Genomic DNA, 19,361 nt, shown 5'->3' with positions numbered 1-19,361 from the left:
ATCCACATACCACAGGACATAGCCCCAAAGGAAGTCATTGAGTGATATCCAGTAAGCCCAAACAGTAGATGGATACTCTGTAGCAGGCTCTCCTAGCCTTTGAAGGAGTATGGCCAAGAGGCTCAAATAAACCAGAGACTAAACCATTCTAAGTGCAGCATTTATTATTGAGTGTAAGGTAAAATCTGAAATAAATGTACTCACAGCTAAATGTGCCTTGTTGGCCGGCACCAGCATGTACAGCCTATAATGGTCCTAAAATGGCCAATGTGCGTTCCAAGCCTCGCTCTCGCTGGGCCTGACATCACGTCACGTCACCGGAGCCCAGAAATGATGGAATCACGCTTTGAAGTATGTTTCGTCTGGTGGCGTCTTCATGAAGTGACGACCGCCATATCCAGGCTGAATAAATAAGAGCTAGCTCACGCTGATTGGTTGGCTCTGAAAGCCGGGTAAACAATTTAATTGGACGGCTCTGGACTAATGGTCAATTAGTTAGATAACATATTCTTGTAACAGGCTGCACATACTGTCACATTACAACAATATTACCCCTAGAATGTGCTTAATTTCAACAATATAATACAACTGAGCAAAATGAAATATAATCATACAATTATGAAATCCATATATAAACTAAATACATTATGATGCAGCAAAATGGGGTAAATGTTATTAAAAAAAAATATAGAAAATATATAGAAAATAATACAAATATAAAATAATTGGGATAACAAAGCCTCAATTAATTCTACCTCCCTAAAGATAGAATTAGGATGCAATCATGGGCCTGAGTTTATAAAATTAAAATATAATATTAAAAAAATAAAAAATACATATACATCTTTGGAAGTTCAGTCCCCAAAATGTAACAAATTACCCAACTAGATTGGGTACCCTATTCCATAACTAAATGTATTTATTTTGTGCGGCCTCATACTTATGCAGACCAACCCCACTATACTATATTTAAAAGATTCAGAAATGTATTACTGATCAATACTGAAGGAAATATTCGTATCAATTTTGTACCACATATTATTAAGGATATTAGGCCTGATGCATATAAATTTGTGGCAGGAACATTTAAAACATTGATATACGTATAAGGGGTCCCCCCCCTATAAGTTGGTGGGATAAGGGCAGGGATGAACGGGGGGGTTCATCCCTGCCCTTATCCCACCAACTTATAGGGGTAATCCTAATAGTCTGTAAGGAAACAATTTAAATCTATATCTCTATTAAGACCTCTTGGATCCAAAGTTTTTAATCTATGAATCCACTGGGTTTCCATCTGGTAGACTTTAAGGCCCATATTGGTTCCCCTCCAATGTTTGGAGACCTTATCTATTCCCCAAAATTGAAGGCAACTAGGGTCTTGATTGTGTTTTATTCTGAAATGGTTGGAGACTCTATGCTGTCTATAACCATTCTTGATGTCTTCAATATGTTCTCCTATACGTGTAGACCAACATACTTCAATTTGCATGGGTTTGCATGGGTATATGAGCAAGTAGGTGATATACCTAGAATCACACTTGAACTTTTTAATGTCATAAGTTTCCCTTGTTACATGTGATGTAAAGTTGTCAATCCTCTTGCTCTTATCTCTGACCATCCTACATGCCTTACATCTCCCACACTTATAAGAGCCTGTGGCATCCAAGAATGTGGGAGGCCTCCTCGGTGGCTCCACCACATTCCTGGACATAACATGCCTCAGCCCTAATGCCTTTTTGGATATAAATGTGGGCTTATATGAAAGGATTTGTTTCAAAGTTTGGTCAATCAATAGAATGGGCCAGTTTTTACCAATGATCTTTTCCAGCTGTTTATACTGTAAATTGTAGCCCTTATGAACGCTGGGTCTATACCCGAGCTTTCCTTGGGTCTAGGTGCCAGCGATGCATCTTGATCCATATTACCAACCTGCTTTCTTAATTGTTCCGACTCTACTTTCTTATATCCCTTCTATAGGAATCTATTTAGTAGTTTCTCCGATTGGTCATTATAGTATCAAGGTCCTACCTTTTCCTCAGGGCTTGTGCTGCTCCATGTGCTGGCATCCATCTGCAAAGCATTGTGGGATCCTTTATGCTTTCAGCCCTCTGCGGCTCCTCCCAGGAGGTGGCGGCTTATCACATTTAAGTCTGCTGTTTGCAGCTGTCCATTGCATTCGTGTCCTGTCTGTTGCACAGCAGCAAGCTCCTGTTCAGTTAACTCTTTGCTCTCCTGGATACCGACTCGGCTTTGGCTAAGACTCCTCCTGGCTTCTGACCCCGGCTCTGGCGACCATTCTTCCTGGCTTCTGACCCTGGCGACCATTCTTCCTGGCTTCTGACCCCGGCTTTGGCTACGATTCCCGCTGGTTCTCGACTTGATTATCCTGGAAGACGACCTTGGCAGGAAAACTTCTGTCCTACCAAGTCATCCGCTGTTGCTGTCGGACTTGCATGGACTCTTGCCTTGTTTCTGTGTAAATAAACCTACCTTTAATTGCACCTCCTTGTGTGTCTGGCTCCTCACTCCCTGACACTACACGAATGCCATGAATCCTGACGTTGCAGGTACGCCCTCGCTCCCTATGTTGGTTGCCAGACTTGATCAGCAGGATCTCTTGTTGGATCAGTTCGCTCAGGCGTTGCAGACGCTGCTTGCATGCACAGCGCACCTTGCTCCTGGTGCAATTAGGTCGGTTGTCACTCCTGTGTCGCTCCCGCTGCTGCTCTGGTTGTTGTGCCTACCTCTGCATCTGCTGCTGCACCTGCTGTGCCCAGAGGTATGACTGGTTCAGCCCCCCTTCCACAGTGCTTCGGGGGTGAGCCGAGTCAGTGTCAGGGTTTCCTTAACCAAGTGGGCATATATTTTGAGTTGATACCGCACGCTTTTGAGAGGTCAAAGGTGGGCTTCCTAATCTCGCTGCTCTCGGACAAAGCCTTGGCCTGGGCAAATCCCTTATGGGAGAATGATAACCCTGTGATTCAAGAGTTTGCCGGTTTTGTTGCCTCCTTCCATAGGGTATTCGATGTGCCTGCTCGCTCTGCCTCTGCTGCCAAGCTGCTCATGTCCATGCATCAGGGTTCACGGACCGTTGCCATGTACGCCATAGAATTTCGTACCCTGGCGGCAGAGATGGGTGGGAACAGTGAGGTTCTGGTGGCTGCTTTCTCTCATGGTCTCTCAGATGCGTTGAAGGATGAGATTGCAGCCAAAGAACTGCCTGTGGAGCTCAAAGCTCTCATTTCCTTCCTAATCCTGATTGACACCAGGCTCAGGGAGAGGTCTTCACTTAAGGAGCGTCTGCGGAGGCCTCCTAACCGATTGGCGCCTACGTTTTCTGTCCCACCCAATCCTCCCTCTACTCCCGCGCCTCCTGGGGATGGCCTGTCTGGCGGTGAGCCCATGCAGCTGGGGCTTGCTTGCCTTTCTGAGGGGGAGCGGGCCTCTCGGCGTCGGGAGGGTCGCTGCCTGTACTGTGGTCTCGGTGGGCATTTTCGGCAGTCCTGTCCGGTCCGTCCAGGAAACCGCTCGCACCTGAGATCCTGTCGAGGGCAGATCTTGGGTGGAGTTTCCTCGTCCCCGGTGTCCTGCAAAGATAAACCGCTAATCGCCGTTTTCCTCTCTTGGGCGGAAGGCTCGGTGACGGCCCAGGTGTTTGTAGACTCTGGTGCTGGCGGGTTGTTTATGGACAGTTCGTTTGCTGCTCAGTACTCCATTCCTCTGCAGGCTCGAGTTACTCCATTGGTTCTCGAGGCGATAGATGGCAGGCCCCTGCAACTGCCGCAGGTTACCCACGAGACCCTGCCGGTTGAAGTAGCTATTGGGGCTGTTCACAGGGAGTTGGCCTGTTTCCAGGTAATTTCTTCTCCGCGCTACTCTGTGGTTTTGGGATATCCCTGGCTTCAGAAGCACAATCCGACCTTTAATTGGCGGTCGGCCGAGATTCTCTCGTGGTCTCCACAGTGTGGGGCCGGTTGCATACGTGGACCTGTTAAGGTGTTGTGTGCCTCCTCGGACTCTGTGTTGCCCACTGACTATGGGGAGTACCTGGACGTGTTTGACAAGGTGCGTGCCGGTGCTCTGCCTCCTCATCGTCCATACGACGTTGCGGATGCACTTTCCCAGGGGCACATTCGCAAGTCTACTTCCCCAGCAGGAGCTGGCTTTTTCTTTGTGAAAAAGAAGGGCGGTGAATTGAGGCCTTGCATTGATTTTAGGGGTCTCAATCGAATCACGATAAACCATGCTTACCCAATTCCGTTGATTACCGAGTTGTTCGACCGCCTCAAGGGAGCAACGGTCTTTACTAAACTCGACCTTAGGGCTGCGTACAACCTCGTATGGATCAAGGAGGGCAACGAGTGGAAGACCGCGTTCAACACCAGAACCGGCCACTATGAATCCCTGGTTTTGCCCTTTGGGTTGTGTAACACGCACGCGGTCTTTCAGGAGTTCATTAATGATGTCTTTCGTGACTTGTTGCAGCAGTGCGTGGTGGTTTACTTGGACAACATCCTGGTTTACTCTGCGTCTATGGAGTCTCATATCCAGGATGTTAAGCGGGTGCTGCAACGGTTACGTGAGAATGAGCTTTTCTGTAAGCTCGAGAAGTGTGAATTTCACCGATCCCAGGTTGCCTTTTTGGGCTACATCATTTCCGCTGTGGGATTTTCCATGGACCCTCAGAAGGTTTTGGCGGTTCTGCAGTGGCCTCGTCCCAGTGGTCTTTGGTCCATTCAGCGCTTTTTGGGATTTTCCAACTATTATCGGAAGTTTATCAGGAACTTCTCTACGCTGGCCAAGCCTCTCTCAGATTTGACCAAGAAGGGCAGTAATCCCCACGAGTGGTCATCCAAGGCCATCTTAGCTTTCACAGCTCTGAAATCCGCCTTTGCTTCACCTCTGATTCTGTCTCATCCCAATCCTGGGTTGCCTTTTGTCCTCGAGATTGATGCATCTGAGACAGGAGTAGGCGCCCTCCTGTCTCAGCGTCGGTTGCTCGATGGACCCCTGCTTCCCTTTGGGTTCTTTTCCTGGAAGCTTTCCTCCACAGAATGCAACTACCAGATTGGAGACAGGGAGTTGTTGGCCATTATTCAGGCTCTCAAGGAATGGAGGCACCTGCTCGAGGGTTCTGCGGTTCCGGTTCTCATTCTCACCGACCACAAGAACCTGACGTATCTCTCGGAGGCTAAGAGGTTGACGCCCCATCAGGCCAGATGGGCTCTGTTCTTGTCGCGTTTTGTGGTCTCCTATTTGCCTGGCTCCAAAAATGTCAGGGCTGATGCCTTGTCACGGCAATACTCTGAGCTGTCCAGGGAGGACTCTGAGCCGACCTCGGTCATACCTCCGGATCAGATCCTGGCTGCCATTCGTACCAGCCTGACTTCTCCCCTTGGGGAGCAGATTTTGGCGGCTCAAACTGATGCTCCCTCTGAGAGACCGGCTGGTAGATGTTTCGTACCTGAGGGATTGCGCACCCGCCTGCTGCATACCTACCATAATTCCAAGACTGCCGATCATCCGGGGAGGAACCAGTTGTCCTGGGTCATTTCTCATCTATTCTGGTGGCCATCTCTCCATTCCGACATCGCCTCATATGTAGCGGCATGTTCTGTCTGTGCCCAGAATAAATCTCCTCGGCATCTTCCATTTGGCCTTCTGCAACCCATTCCCAATGAGGAGCGTCCCTGGTCACACCTGGGCATGGATTTCATTGTAGACCTCCCTGCGTCTCAAGGCCATACGGTCATTCTTATGGTCATTGATCGTTTCTCCAAGATGTGCCATTGTGTTCCGTTCAAGAAATTGCCGACTGCGCAAGAACTGGCTACGGTTTTCGCCAGGGAGATCTTTCGCTTGCATGGGTTGCCTAAGGTGATTGTCTCGGACCGTGGGAGCCAGTTTCTGTCCAGGTTCTGGTGCACCTTCTGCTCCCAGTTGGGTATCAAGCTCTCCTTCTCTTCGGCCTACCACCCGCAGTCCAATGGGGCTGCGGAGCATTCCAACCAGGCCCTGGAACAATTCCTTTGCTGCTATATCTCAGACCATCAAGACAATTGGGTTGATATCCTGCCATGGGCAGAGTTTGCGAGGAACTCGGCTGTCAACTCCTCCTCCGGGATGTCTCCCTTCATGGCCAACTATGGGTTCCAACCCGCTGTATTGCCTGAGTTGTTCTCGCCACAGGACATTCCAGCTGTGGAGAACCGTCTTGCTGCCCTGCGTTCTTCATGGGGGCAGATCCAGAGGTCCTTGAAGGACTCAGCACAGCACCAGAAGCTCCAGGCTGATCGTAGACGGTTGCCCGCTCCTTCATTCCTGGTCGGAGATCGGGTGTGGTTGTCCACTCATAACCTCAATCTTCAGGTGCCTGCACCTAAACTGGCGCCCCGTTTTGTTGGTCCTTTCCGCATCCACCGCAGAGTGAACCCAGTTGCCTATGCATTTACTCTTCCTCCTGGGATGCGTATCTCCAATGTCTTCCACGTATCCCTGTTGAAGCCTCTGGTCTGCAATCGCTTTACTGCCTCACTGCCTCGGCCCCGTCCTATCCGGGATGACAGTCATGAGGAGTATGAGGTGAGCCGCATCCTGGACTCTCGGTTGGTCCGCGGTCGGGTGCAGTTCCTGGTCCATTGGCGTGGTTATGGTCCCAAGGAGCGTTCCTGGGTTCCTTCCGCAGATGTTCATGCTCCTGCCCTCCTCCGCGCTTTTCACACCCGCTTTCCCCAGAAGCCCTATGTTGAGCCGCGGAGGGGGAGGGGCCCTTGAGGAGGAGGTACTATCAAGGTCCTACCTTTTCCTCAAGACTTGTGCTGCTCCATGTGCTGGCATCCATTTTAGGTCTGCAAAGCATTGTGGGATCCTTTATGCTTTCAGCCCTCTGCGGCTCCTCCCAGGAGGTGGCGGCTTATCACATTTAAGTCTGCTGTTTGCAGCTGTCCATTGCATTCGTGTCCTGTCTGTTGCACAGCAGCAAGCTCCTGTTCAGTTAACTCTTTGCTCTCCTGGATACCGACTCGGCTTTGGCTAAGACTCCTCCTGGCTTCTGACCCCGGCTCTGGCGACCATTCTTCCTGGCTTCTGACCCCGGCTCTGGCGACCATTCTTCCTGGCTTCTGACCCCGGCTCTGGCGACCATTCTTCCTGGCTTCTGACCCCGGCTTTGGCTATGATTCTCGTTGGTTCTCGACTTGATTATCCTGGAAGACGACCTCGGCAGGAGAACTTCTGTCCTACCAAGTCATCCTCTGTTGCTGTCGGACTTGCATAAACTCTTGCCTTGTTTCTGTGTAAATAAACCTACCTTTAATTGCACCTCCTGTGTGTCTGGCTCCTCGCTCCCTGACATATAGTCCTCCCTCCTACCACAGTTCCTCATTATTCTCATAAACTGACCCTTAGGGATTGCTCTCAGCTATTTCGGGTGATGGCAACTCCTCTTAGAGATATACCCATTTCTATCTGTATCTTTAAACTAAGTTCACATGTCTAATCTTTTGTCATTTCAGAAGATTTCCAGATCCAAAAACTGAATGGCCTCCCTTTGTATATTACTGGTGAATTTAATTCCATAGCCATTAACATTCATGGATTCTACAAAGGTCTTCAATTCCTGTAGTCCCCCCTCCCAGATAATGAAGATATCATCCATATATCTCCTATACATTTTTAATTGCGGTATATCTCTGTGGAAAATTTCTTCCCATTTATTAAGGAAAATAGTAGCCACACTTGGGGCATACCTAGCTCCCATGGCTACTCCCTTAATTTGGCTGAATAATTCTCCATTATATCAGAAGTAGTTGTTGGCCATAGCCATCTCTAGCCCCTCTAGTACAAATTCTTTCTGGGGGGTGGTAGATTAGAACATTTATAGAGTGCCCATTTAGTGCCCTCAAGGGCATCCACTTGTTTTATATTTGTATAGATAGATTCAACAGCCACCGTGACCAACAAAGTTTGTTCTGTTGTATTAATACCTCTTAATAAATTGATGAGATCCCTACTATTCTTAAGGTACGCTTTGCCTCTTGTGGCCATGGGCTGTAGAAAATAATCACTGTATTCTCACATTCTAGAATACAGGGACTTAATACCACTTATTATAGGTCTCTCTGGAGGATTAGTTGAATTTTTGTGTATCTTTGGGACCTGACATATAACTGGTATCCTAGGTACTTTGGGTAATAGATATTTGTCCTCTTTTTAATTTAAAATATCATATTTGCTTCCTTTTTCGATTTATTTTGTTAGTTTCCCTTTTAATTTGTTAGTAGGGTCACCTTCTAATTTTCTATATTGGTAGTATCTTGTAATATCCACTGCAGAGATTTAGATAGAATTACCAAACCTCCCCCCTTGTCTGCAGCTCTAATTACTATATCTTTATTTCTTTCAAGATACTTTATTGCCTCCCATATATTTTTGAAATTAACTTTGGCTCTGTTAACTGAAATTTTAGAAATATCTTCCTGGACCATGTTTTTAAACACTTAAAGGTGCTCTAGGTACGAATAATTATAATATAATATATAAATAAGTTTTGGGGTTAAATGTGGACTCGTTCCTTAGACCCGTATGTGAGTTTTCATCAATAACACTCTTATCTCCTTTGTGGGGATTTTCCAAAAAAAAAAAACATTTTTAATATTAAGCATTCTTGGAATTTTTTCCACATCTACAAATGTTTCAAGATGTTTACTGGGAGTAAACTTTAATCATTCATTCAATAAAGCTAGTTCCTCTGGTGTGCACTCCATAGATGTTAAATTGAAGATACCTGATTCTAGATTTCTCTTTTCCTTTTTTTTCCGCCCCCCTCTACATCCCCTCCTCCTTTTTGATCTGGGGTTGTGTGCACATGATCGGAATAGGGGGCGACAGCTTGGTCTGGTGAACTGGTGGTAATCTCCCCTTTGAGTGGGACCATATTGTGGGATTCAATAGGGTTCTTTCCACCCCCTTCCTCCCCCCCCCATGGCTCCTGTGAATAGTATTGCCCCCTTTTTCTACCTCTATTATTGCCCCTTCCTCTACCTCTATAAGGCCTATGGAATTGAGGGCCTCTGGGTTGGAGGTATGAAGCAGTGTAGTCCTCTGGGGATGAGTCCCTCAATGGATCAAATCTGTTATAGGTGGGTATTGCAAACCTAGGGGCATGTGGTGTTTTGAGTGTGAGTCCCCCAAGATCAGAACTAATCGTCCCTTTTGGGGGGGTTGTGCCTTAAGTCCTGAGGCTTTATGGCTTTATATTTTTTGCAGGAGTGTGCGTGTCTGTATTTCCTTGTGTTAATTTATCGGATTCCTCCTTGGAATTCTCAACATTCCAAACCCCAACTCTTGCCATTTATAAATCTTGTTCTCTAAAGAGAACATCAAAATATCGTTGAGACATAAAAGATAATAAATATTCTTTTATGTTTCTATGATATTTCTTTATTTTTTTTATTTGTGTTTAGATAGATTACTGTTGTATTCTATCACTTTTATTTTTATACTCATGATTTTCCAAATGTGGCTGCATTTTTTCCTTCGGCACTTTCAGCTGTGAATCTAATTGGCCTAATTTGACCTTTCTTCTATAAATAATCAAATTCATCAGCTTTAACTTGCACTGCTTGAAAAACTTCAGCCAGTTTTTGGATAGGTTTTCATCTTCTAGGCCATCATTTGGGCCCAAATCCCATCTCAGACTACGTGGGGTGATTTCCTCTTTAATATATTTCTCTAGTGCGGCAATGCCCCGCCAAGCTCTTATTTGTTTTTCCATAATTTTTGGATTTGTCTAAAATCTTGTTCCAGATCTGCATCTGATTCACCACTTTCTGTAAAACATTCATTAAGGTCAAATTCCCTAGTATGAATGTATTCAAATATATCCATATCCAACCCCTTTTTGGTAATACCTTTACACCTGGGCACCCAACAGTATATGGAGTCCTCCTGAGAGTGTCTGCATCAGTCATTATCCCTATGTAGTTGGCAATCATGTGCTTCAGGTGCTGCTTATGAGCTCTGCCTAGAGCAAGGCCTGTCCACTGTTGTTTGCTTTGAACTCCTAAAAGTACCGTTAAAGCAACCATCGCTACCACTGCTCATCCGTCCAGGGAACAGATGTTTAGAGGCACCCTGGCCATCAGAGGGGATCCTGCAACAATATGTGCCAAAGAAGTTCATGGCAGCTTTCCAAAGCTCAAAATTTTGGCTCCATCTTGGATGGTGGAGGGAGACAAAGGTGATTGTAGGGGGTACCATAGATAAGTATGCTATCACAATCAATAATGACTTCCTATGGGATTAACATATGACACATTTTATGTATCTTACCTTGTGATTCTTTTACAGTGCAAAATAATTCTATATATTGTAAATTGTTATGTTTCATGAGTAAGCCACTTATGAATTCCTCTGTTCAATTTATTTTTTAGACCTAATAAAGGGGACCCCTTTATCCCCTCTTAATTAATGTGACACTACTTGAAAAATGTCTTTGAACACAGAGTTGAGCTACATCTGCTGTTGTCTGGAGCTAAGCAAAGGACACCCTCCTGCCTGCATGCCTGAGCTAAGGGCAGATGGATGTAAGTTCCCAGGCAAAATAAAGCATGAAGACATGGATGGATTGGTGAGTTTACTTTGAGCCCTGGTTCAAACTGGATGCAACTTTGAAATTGCACTACTTCACTTGAAGTAGCGTGATTTCAAAGCCGTAGGTCAGTGTGATTTCAGGTGTGACTTGCCTGCCATCTGTGCGACTTCAAGTACAGATGTCTATGCATGTTGCGCCTGAAATCACCGAAAATAGTGCAGGAACTATTTTCAAAATCAGTGTGACTCCGATGGAGTCGGAGTCACACTGATTTGAACAGTTCCATTGCTGACAATAGGGTGTGACTTATCATGCGATTGGAACAGTGCCAAACGACAGTACCTCAAAATCTTTATAAGAAACACTTTAAATGCCTTTACAGATTACCAGTTTAGAGTTGCATAGGAGGTCTGGTACTAGAATTATTGCTCACACTCTGATGTTTACCACGATGTGTGGTGTGATTGCCATTTATGTATGCGTGTGGGACCGACGCGTGCGGTTAGCCTTTGTGCACAAGCACGGGGGGTGGGGGCACTTTAAAACTTTTTCTTATTATTTATTTTATTTGAATTTTTTTATTTTTACACTGTCTCTTTCGTTTTTTTTTACAATTTTATTGCTGTCACAAGGAATGTACACATCCCTTGTTACAACATTCAGCAGTGACAGGCCCTCTTTACTGAGGCATCTGGGGTCTATTAGACCTCATATGTCTCCTCTGCCCTTAGCAGATCAGACCAAGATCAGTGCTCGCTATGGCTTGTAAACAAAACACTGAAACCAGAAGTGACAAAATACTGGTTGCTTACGGTTTCTAATACCATAGAGGTAAAAGGAGATGAATCTGTTTCACAAAACTTCTATGGTGAGCCGGCACAACCGCTGGCTGAACACTCAGGTCTCCCAGTGGGACAGAAGAGCCCAAGAGAGCCATGGAAGGTGGTGGGGGGAGGGGGCAACCCCTCCCACCATCTGTAAAAGCAATCCAGCGCCTAATTAGCTGCTACGATGGCTTTTACATTAAAGGGAATCGATGGCTGAAAAGAACTATACCAGGATGATGGCTGTAGCTGCAGGCAGCATCCCGGTATAACCACTTCAACCAGAGGACGTTCGAGAACATCCTTTTGGAGGAAGTAGTTAAGTACACGGCTATATGACATTCCATTCCCAAGTCTATTCTCCTCCTCTGAGTGTACAGGAGGCGGTGATGTGGACACTTTCTACTGGCTGTCCAGCTGTAGGGTTCTCTGAGGAATCAGAAGAGGATGAAATTAGCAAAAGGGGGCTGACTGGTACAGGCACATCTGCAAATGCTTTAAAAGGTGAAGGAGAAAACATGCAGTTAAAAGTGGGTGTGGCTAAACTGCACTGGATATTGGACATGGCCTAAGGCCTGGTTCACACTTATTATATGGCCACTTTATTAGGTACACCTGTTCAATTGCTTGGTAACACAAATTGCTAATCACCCCCAATCACATGGCAGCAACTCAATGCATTTAGGCATCTAGATGTGGTGAGGACTTGCTGAAGTTCAAACAGAGCATCAGAATGGGGAAGAAAGGGGATTTAGTGACTTTGAACGTGGCATGGTTGTTGGTGCCAGATGGACTGGTCTGAGTATTTCAAAACTGCTGATTTACTGGCATTTTCACGCACAACCATTTCTAGGGTTTGCAGAGAATTGTTCGAAAAAGCGGCAGTTGTGTGGACGAAAATGCCTTGTTGATGTCAGGAGAGAATGGACAGACTGGTTCCTGCGACATTCAGATGGCAAGGTCAGAATTTGGTGTTAAGAACATGAAAACATGGATCCATGCTAGCTTCAATGGTTCGGGCTGGTGGTGTAATGGTGTCCAAGGAAGTTTTTCCCAACCCATATAATTCTGCCATTATCATCTCCTACCTCTACACCTGTTGATCTGATCCAGTCTACCTCTACAACTCTACAACTGCTGATCTGGTCCAGTCTGTCTCTGTACTTGCTAATCCAGCCCAGTCTGCCTCTACACTTGCTGATCTGATCCAGTCTGCCTCTGAACCTGCTGATCTGGTCCAGTCTGCCTCTATACGTACTGATTTGGTCCAGTCTTCCTCTATAGCTGCCAGTCCGGTCTAGTCTGCCTCTGTACCTGCTGGTCACATCCAGTCTGCCTTTGCATTTGCTGATTTGGTCCAGTCTTCCTCCACATCAGTTACTCGGGTCAAGCATGCCACCATGCCCGTTACTCTGGCCAGCCCATGTCAACTGAGCCTTTTGCTTTGTCATATTTGGGACTTTCAATAACCTGGCCTCACTCTACTGCAGTTACATTTGCTAAAACCTGTCTAAGAAGTTCTATCCATCTTTTGGATAGACTGACTCACTCAGCCAGGTGGGGCCCTCAACCTTTTCTCCAAGCCACACTGCATCCAGCCTGTGTTCCAGCTATCCAGCTTGACTCCAATGATATGTCACCTGCTATCCAGCCTGATGTTAGTGGTTCCCTGTCTACTGTCCAGTTTTGCTCCATAGACCCTTTGCCTGCTAACGAACCTGACCTTGCTGATTCCCTGACCATTGCCCAGCCTGGTGGTTCAGCGCCTGATGCCCAGCCTGGTGGTTCAGCGCCTGCTGCCCAGCTTGCCTCTGGTGGTCTGGTGCCCGATGTCCAGCTTGAAACTCAGGTTCCGGTGCCTGATGTGAAGCCTGCCTCTGATGATCCAGTGCCTGATGACCAACCTGTCTCTGATGGTCCACTGCCCGTTGATCAGCCTGTCTCTGATGGTCTACTGCCCTTTGACCAGCTTTTAGGTCCCTCCGGCAGTATGTTGCTCCTATGGCGCCAAAGCCTGAGGGTCCGAGCATACCCTCCGTAACTGGTAGCTTCATTTTCCTTCACAGCGCTGGTAGTGGTGAGCTCCTGGGGATAGGCAGAGTATAACTTGTGCCTTGCCATGACCCAGATGCGATTACCACAACTCCAGGTGCACCAGGGGATCTGGGTCGGGTAACCAGTGCCTTGGAAAAACTTAGGTGTTCATTGAAGTGCATACAAATTCCTGGACTTGAAGTATCAAATGTCGAATCTGGCCAACAGGACATCCAGCCAGTTGCCTAACCCCAGTGGTGTGGTACCCAGTCAGCCCCCAAACCCTGGCAGCTGGAAATCTAGCCTATTGTTTGATCCCTGCAGCAGGGCATCCCATTTGGACTTTCTGCACTTTGAAACTTTCTCTCTTGACTTATTCAACAGCTGGGTATCTTTTATGGACAAGTTCAGCTAAGGCCACTTGGTATACTATGTGTATATGTGTGGTGTGTTTTTATTGTTTCATTTACTTTATCTTTAATAAAATAACATTATTTATACCATACATGTGCCTGGCGTTCTCATAGACTGACCCCCTTCAATACAGACCTCCCAGTGCAGTCTCCCCTCCCCAGCACAGATCAACCACCCGAACACAGAACTCCCTTAGTACAGACGGACTCTTTCAACAAAGACTGACCCCCCCAAACAAAGACCAAGTCCCCCGCAGTACAGATGAACCCTTCAGCACAGATACCCCCCCCTACCGCACAAACCCCTTATAAGAAACTGACCCCCTCTAACATTGCCAAACCTCCTTCCCAGTTCAGAAATCCCCCATACCCTTCCCACTTTGCAAAGTATAGAACAAACACTACAGACCCCCCCCCCCCCCCTCCACCAAGGACAGAACCCTCAGTACAGATCTTCCCCTTCCCTAAATTTACTCACCAGCTCAGAGTGAGTGGAAGCCCTCCTCTCGGCTCTGTCATATAAGCAGGGAAGACTTCTTCTTAGATTGAAACAGTATAAAAGAGCAGCGCCATCTGAGTGCAGCATTTAAAAATAACATGTTTAATTCTAAAGTAGAAAACTCACAAGATACACTTGAATCAAGCATGGTGCTATTGTTTTATTCTGTTTTGAATCCCCTTAGAGATGCTTTTAGCTGGATTTTTAATAACATTGTATTACCCATATTTGTCCATCGGTTTGTGTCTTCCAAGCTCCCTATGCGCCAACCTCCCTCTCCCATTGTATTACCTTCAAAGTTTAAGCTCCTTCTGTCACTGAAGCTGCAGACTTGGCTGGGGGTGCTGTGGCTGTCTGACATTTCTTCACTTGAGTTGCATGGCGCTGCAGTCAAAGAGATAGGGATGCAGTGCCATGCAACTCAAAAAAAAGTCAGCCAGCAGCAACAGCCCCATCCATGCCCGCACCCCCTTAGTAGGCCACTGGACCAAGCATGTCTGGACATGAATCAAAACCTGCCTGAACTATCCTCCCGGGGAGCTGTCACTGCGAACAGCGAACCATAAGCGGTTGAGACATCCCCTGCCCTGCAGTCGCAAGTATACATGGGGCAGGGAATACTTCTGCTGCTTATGATTGGCTGTCTGCAGACTCAGACCCATGTCCAGACACGCCTGAACTCATTACTGCTGCTGAGAACAGTATCTGGTTACTGTGAGTAGGCACAGAGGGTACGTTTCGTAGCAAAAGTAAATACCTGCAGGTAATGGAACACACACTAATACACATAAGTAATGTGTAGGGTGCTGTATCCCCTCCAAAAAAAATGTATACTAAACATCAGCTATCACCTTTTACTAAAGAAAGAAAGGACCTCCTGCGCTGCAAATGGATGAACCCTATCCTAAGCAGCTCATTAAAACATGTACAGAAAATGGTGTAGCGCTATGTAAATCTCTCACATTTAAAACGCATAGAAAATTGTAAATATGAAAACACACGTGACCATCCACTCAAACATAAACCCCAATGCGGGGATCACTTGATCTACCGCATTGGGGTTTATGTTTGAGTGGATGGTCACGTGTGTTTTCATATTTACAATTTTCTATGCGTTTTAAATGTGAGGGATTTACATAGCGCTACACCATTTTCACCATTTTACACCATTTTACACCACTTCCTGCAGGCAGCTGCAGGGAGTGTGTGCAAATCTGACAAGCCTGACTGTCTGCTGTCAGATGGAAGCAATGGTCCACATGATTCCACACACCCCGGTAACTGCAGGACACCCCTGCCATGTTTCCTGGGCTCAATGCCCATCGGGGGACCCAGGACCACTATAGTGGGTGTCGCAAGGTAGAGGGGAGAAAGATCAGTGAAAGTTAGTTTGTCCCTGTTAATAGCCAAGAAAAACATCACTTGTGGGTCCTGGTGTCACTGTCCCCAACCAGTATGGCTGGGAAAGAATCAACGGTGTGTGAGCTGCACTTCGGAAGATTCATTGAAGGACAGGGAAGACATTCGGGATCTTTTAGACCCTGATATCTTATTAAAGAGAACCTGTTAGCAAAAAATACATCACATTAGGAAAAAAAAAATTTGTTAAAACAAATTTAAAAAATTAAAGCAGAACTAAACCCTTCTACTTTTATTAGGCCTCTATTTGATCTTCAAGTGCCATGATGCTCCCCATGTGATCAGTTATGACACCAGGCAGTTGATGGTTTGACAGTTTGGTTGTGAGTGCAAGCAAATGTGACAGCTAGCATTTCTGGCATGTGCCAGAAATGTATGGTAACTGTTTTTTTGAAACTGTTAAATTGATGGGTTTAGTTCCGCTTTAAAGTTACACCCAAGCACGTAAATCCCCCCCTTCCAAAAAAAAGTTTTAAACCCTCCTCATCCCCACATATATGTACGAATGTAAATGCATGCATCAGGGACGCCTACGCATGAAAACGTTAATTGTACTACATATGTTACTGCGTGCCATTAAAAAATGTGACCTACCACTACTGTATTCTCTAGGGTGTCTGCTTTCAAAAAATATATAATGTTTGGGGGGTTTACATAATCTCCAGGCATACAAATGATGTTTTAACAGCTTTCCTAATGGCGCATGTGTATATATATACACAGTGGGTCAAAAAAGTATTTAGTCAGCCACCAATTGTGCAAGTTCTCCCACTTAAAAAGATGAGAGAGGCCTGTAATTGGCATCATAGGTAGACCTCAACTATGAGAGACAAAATGAGAAAAAAAATCCAGACAATTACATTGGCTGATTTGGAAAGAATTTATTTGCAAATTATGGTGGAAAATAAGTATTTGGTCAATATAAAAAGTTCATCTCAATACTTTGTTATATATCCTTTGTTGGCAATGACAGAGGTCAAACGTTTCCTGTAAGTCTTCACAAGGTTGGCACACACTGTTGCTGGTATGTTGGCCCATTCCTCTATGCAGATCTTCTCTAGAGCAGTGATGTTTTGGGGCTGTCGCTGGGCAACATGGACTTTCAACTCCCTCCAAAGGTTTTCTATGGGGTTGAGATCTGGAGACTGGCTAGGCCACTCCAGGACCTTGAAATGCTTCTTACGAAGCCACTCCTTCGTTACCCGGGCGGTATGTTTGGGATCATTGTCATGTTGGAAGACCCAGCCATGTTTCATCTTCAATGCCTTTGCTGATGGAAGGAGGTTTGCACTCAAAATCTCACGATACATGGCCCCATTCATTCTGTCCTGTACATGGATCAGTCGTCCTGGTCCCTTTGCGGAGAAACAGCCACAAAGCATGATGTTGCCACCCCCATACTTCACAGTAGGTATGGTGTTCTTTGGATGCAACTCAGCATTCTCTCTCCTCCAAACACGACGAGTTGTGTTTCTACCAAACAGTTCTATTTTGGTTTCATCTGACCATATGACATTCTCCCAATCCTCTTCTGGATCATCCGAATGCTCTCTAGCAAACTTCAGACGGGCCTGGACATGTACTGGCCTAAGCAGGGGGACACGTCTGGCACTGCAGGATCTGAGTCCCTGGCGGTGTAGTGTGTTACTGATGGTAGCCTTTGTTACGTTGGTCCCAGCTCTCTGCAGGTCATTCACTAGGTCCCCCCGTGTGGTCCTGGGATTTTTGCTCACCGTTCTTGTGATCATTTTGACCCCACGGGGTGAGATCTTGCGTGGAGCCCCAGATCGAGGGAGATTATCAGTGGTCTTGTATGTCTTCCATTTTCTAATTATTGCTCCCACAGTTGATTTGTTCACACCAAGCTGCTTGCCAATTGCAGATTCAGTCTTCCCAGCCTGGTGCAGGTCTACAATTTTGTTTCTGGTGTCCTTCGACAGCTCTTTGGTCTTCACCATAGTGGAGTTTGGAGTGTGACTGTTTGAGGTTGTGGACAGGTGTCTTTTATACTGATAACAAGTTCAAACAGGTGCCATTGATACAGGTAATGAGGACGTTGTCCATTGACATCAGTTTTTTGTCTGTTTCCGTTCAGGTCCATTTTTTAAATGGAACAAGTCTGCATTTCTGTTTAGTTAAAAAATGGATCGGATGAAAAATGGAGGTAAACGCACAAATGGTCCATTTTGCATTGGTAGTGGATGTGAAAAACTGATGTAAAAACTGATGTAAAAATAGATGTAAAAATGGATATAAAAATTGAAGTAAAAACTGATATAAAACGAATCCGTTTTTTCCTTTTTGAAAAAACTGTTGAAAACAAATCGGAATGCCTGTGTGAAAGGGGCCTAAACTGGTAACCTATAAAGGCTTTTAAAACGTCACCTAGGGATAATTTAAAGTACCGTAGTTTGTTATCATTCCATGAGCGTGCGCATTTTAAAAGTGTGATATGTTTGGTATCTATTTACTTAGTGTAACATCATCTTTTATATTGTACCATAAAATTGGTATTATATTGTTTTGTGTTTACTAAAATTCATTAAAGTATATATTTTTTTTTTTTTTTAAATTGAGTTTGAAAAACTGCTGTGCAAATACTGCGTGACATAAAAAATTGGAACACCCATCATTTTATTCTCTAGAGCCATTGCTTAAAAAATATATAATGTTTGGGGGTTCTGAGTCATTTTCTAGCAAAAATTACTGACTCTTACATAAAGAAGAGAAATGCCAGAATTGGCCTGGGTAGGAAGATGTTAAAATATGTGTGCAAAAAAAACCACAAAAACGGCTCTGGGAGTAAAAGGGTTAAAGCAAGAGACAACCTGGAAAATCATTTTGTCACTTTTTGTAGAAGAAAGTCAGCAATGTGAAATTCCATATTTCTTTTAGTGAAAAAGCATTAACTACTTGCCCTCCTGAGGATTTACCCCCCTTCCTGACCAGGCCTCTTTTTGCTACTTGGCGCTGCACTAATTCAACTGATAATTGCGCGGTCATGCAACGCTGCACCCAAACGAAATTTACGTCCTTTTTTTCACACAAATAGAGCTTTGTTTCCATGGTATTTGATCACCTGTGAGCTTTTTATTTTTCACGCTATAAACAAAAAAATACCAAAGATTTTGAAGAAAAACGTTATTTTTTACTTTCAGCTATAAAAATGTATTCTGACACTCTTTACCTCATGCAGCATTCTGCGCTGTGCTCTTGCAGTCATTTTTACAGGACGACCTCGCCTAGGGAGAGTAGCGAAACTGTGCTAAACTTTCTCCATTTGTAGACAGTCTGTCTTACCGTGGACACTTGAACATCAAGGCTTTTGGAGATACTTTTGTAACCCTTTCCAGCTTCATGCAAGTCAACAATTCTTGATCGTAGGTCTTCTGAGAGCTCTTTTTTGCGAGAAATGGTTCACATCAGACAGTGCTTCTTGAAACCAGTAAACCCAAAACAGGTGTGTGTTTTTTAAGGGCAGGACAGCTGTCAGCAACACATCCAATATCATCACACTAATTGGAGTCAAGGTTGGCTCACTCCTGGCTCCAATTAGCTCTGGGAGAAGTCATTAAGCT

The sequence above is a fragment of the Staurois parvus genome, unplaced genomic scaffold (genome assembly GCF_062004578.1).
Source record: "Staurois parvus isolate SC_StPar_1 unplaced genomic scaffold, SC_StPar_1.0 ptg000267l, whole genome shotgun sequence".
Classification (NCBI taxonomy): Eukaryota; Metazoa; Chordata; class Amphibia; order Anura; family Ranidae; genus Staurois; species Staurois parvus.
The sequence above is the reverse complement of the archived record's forward strand: the minus strand, read 5'-3'. Positions refer to the sequence as shown.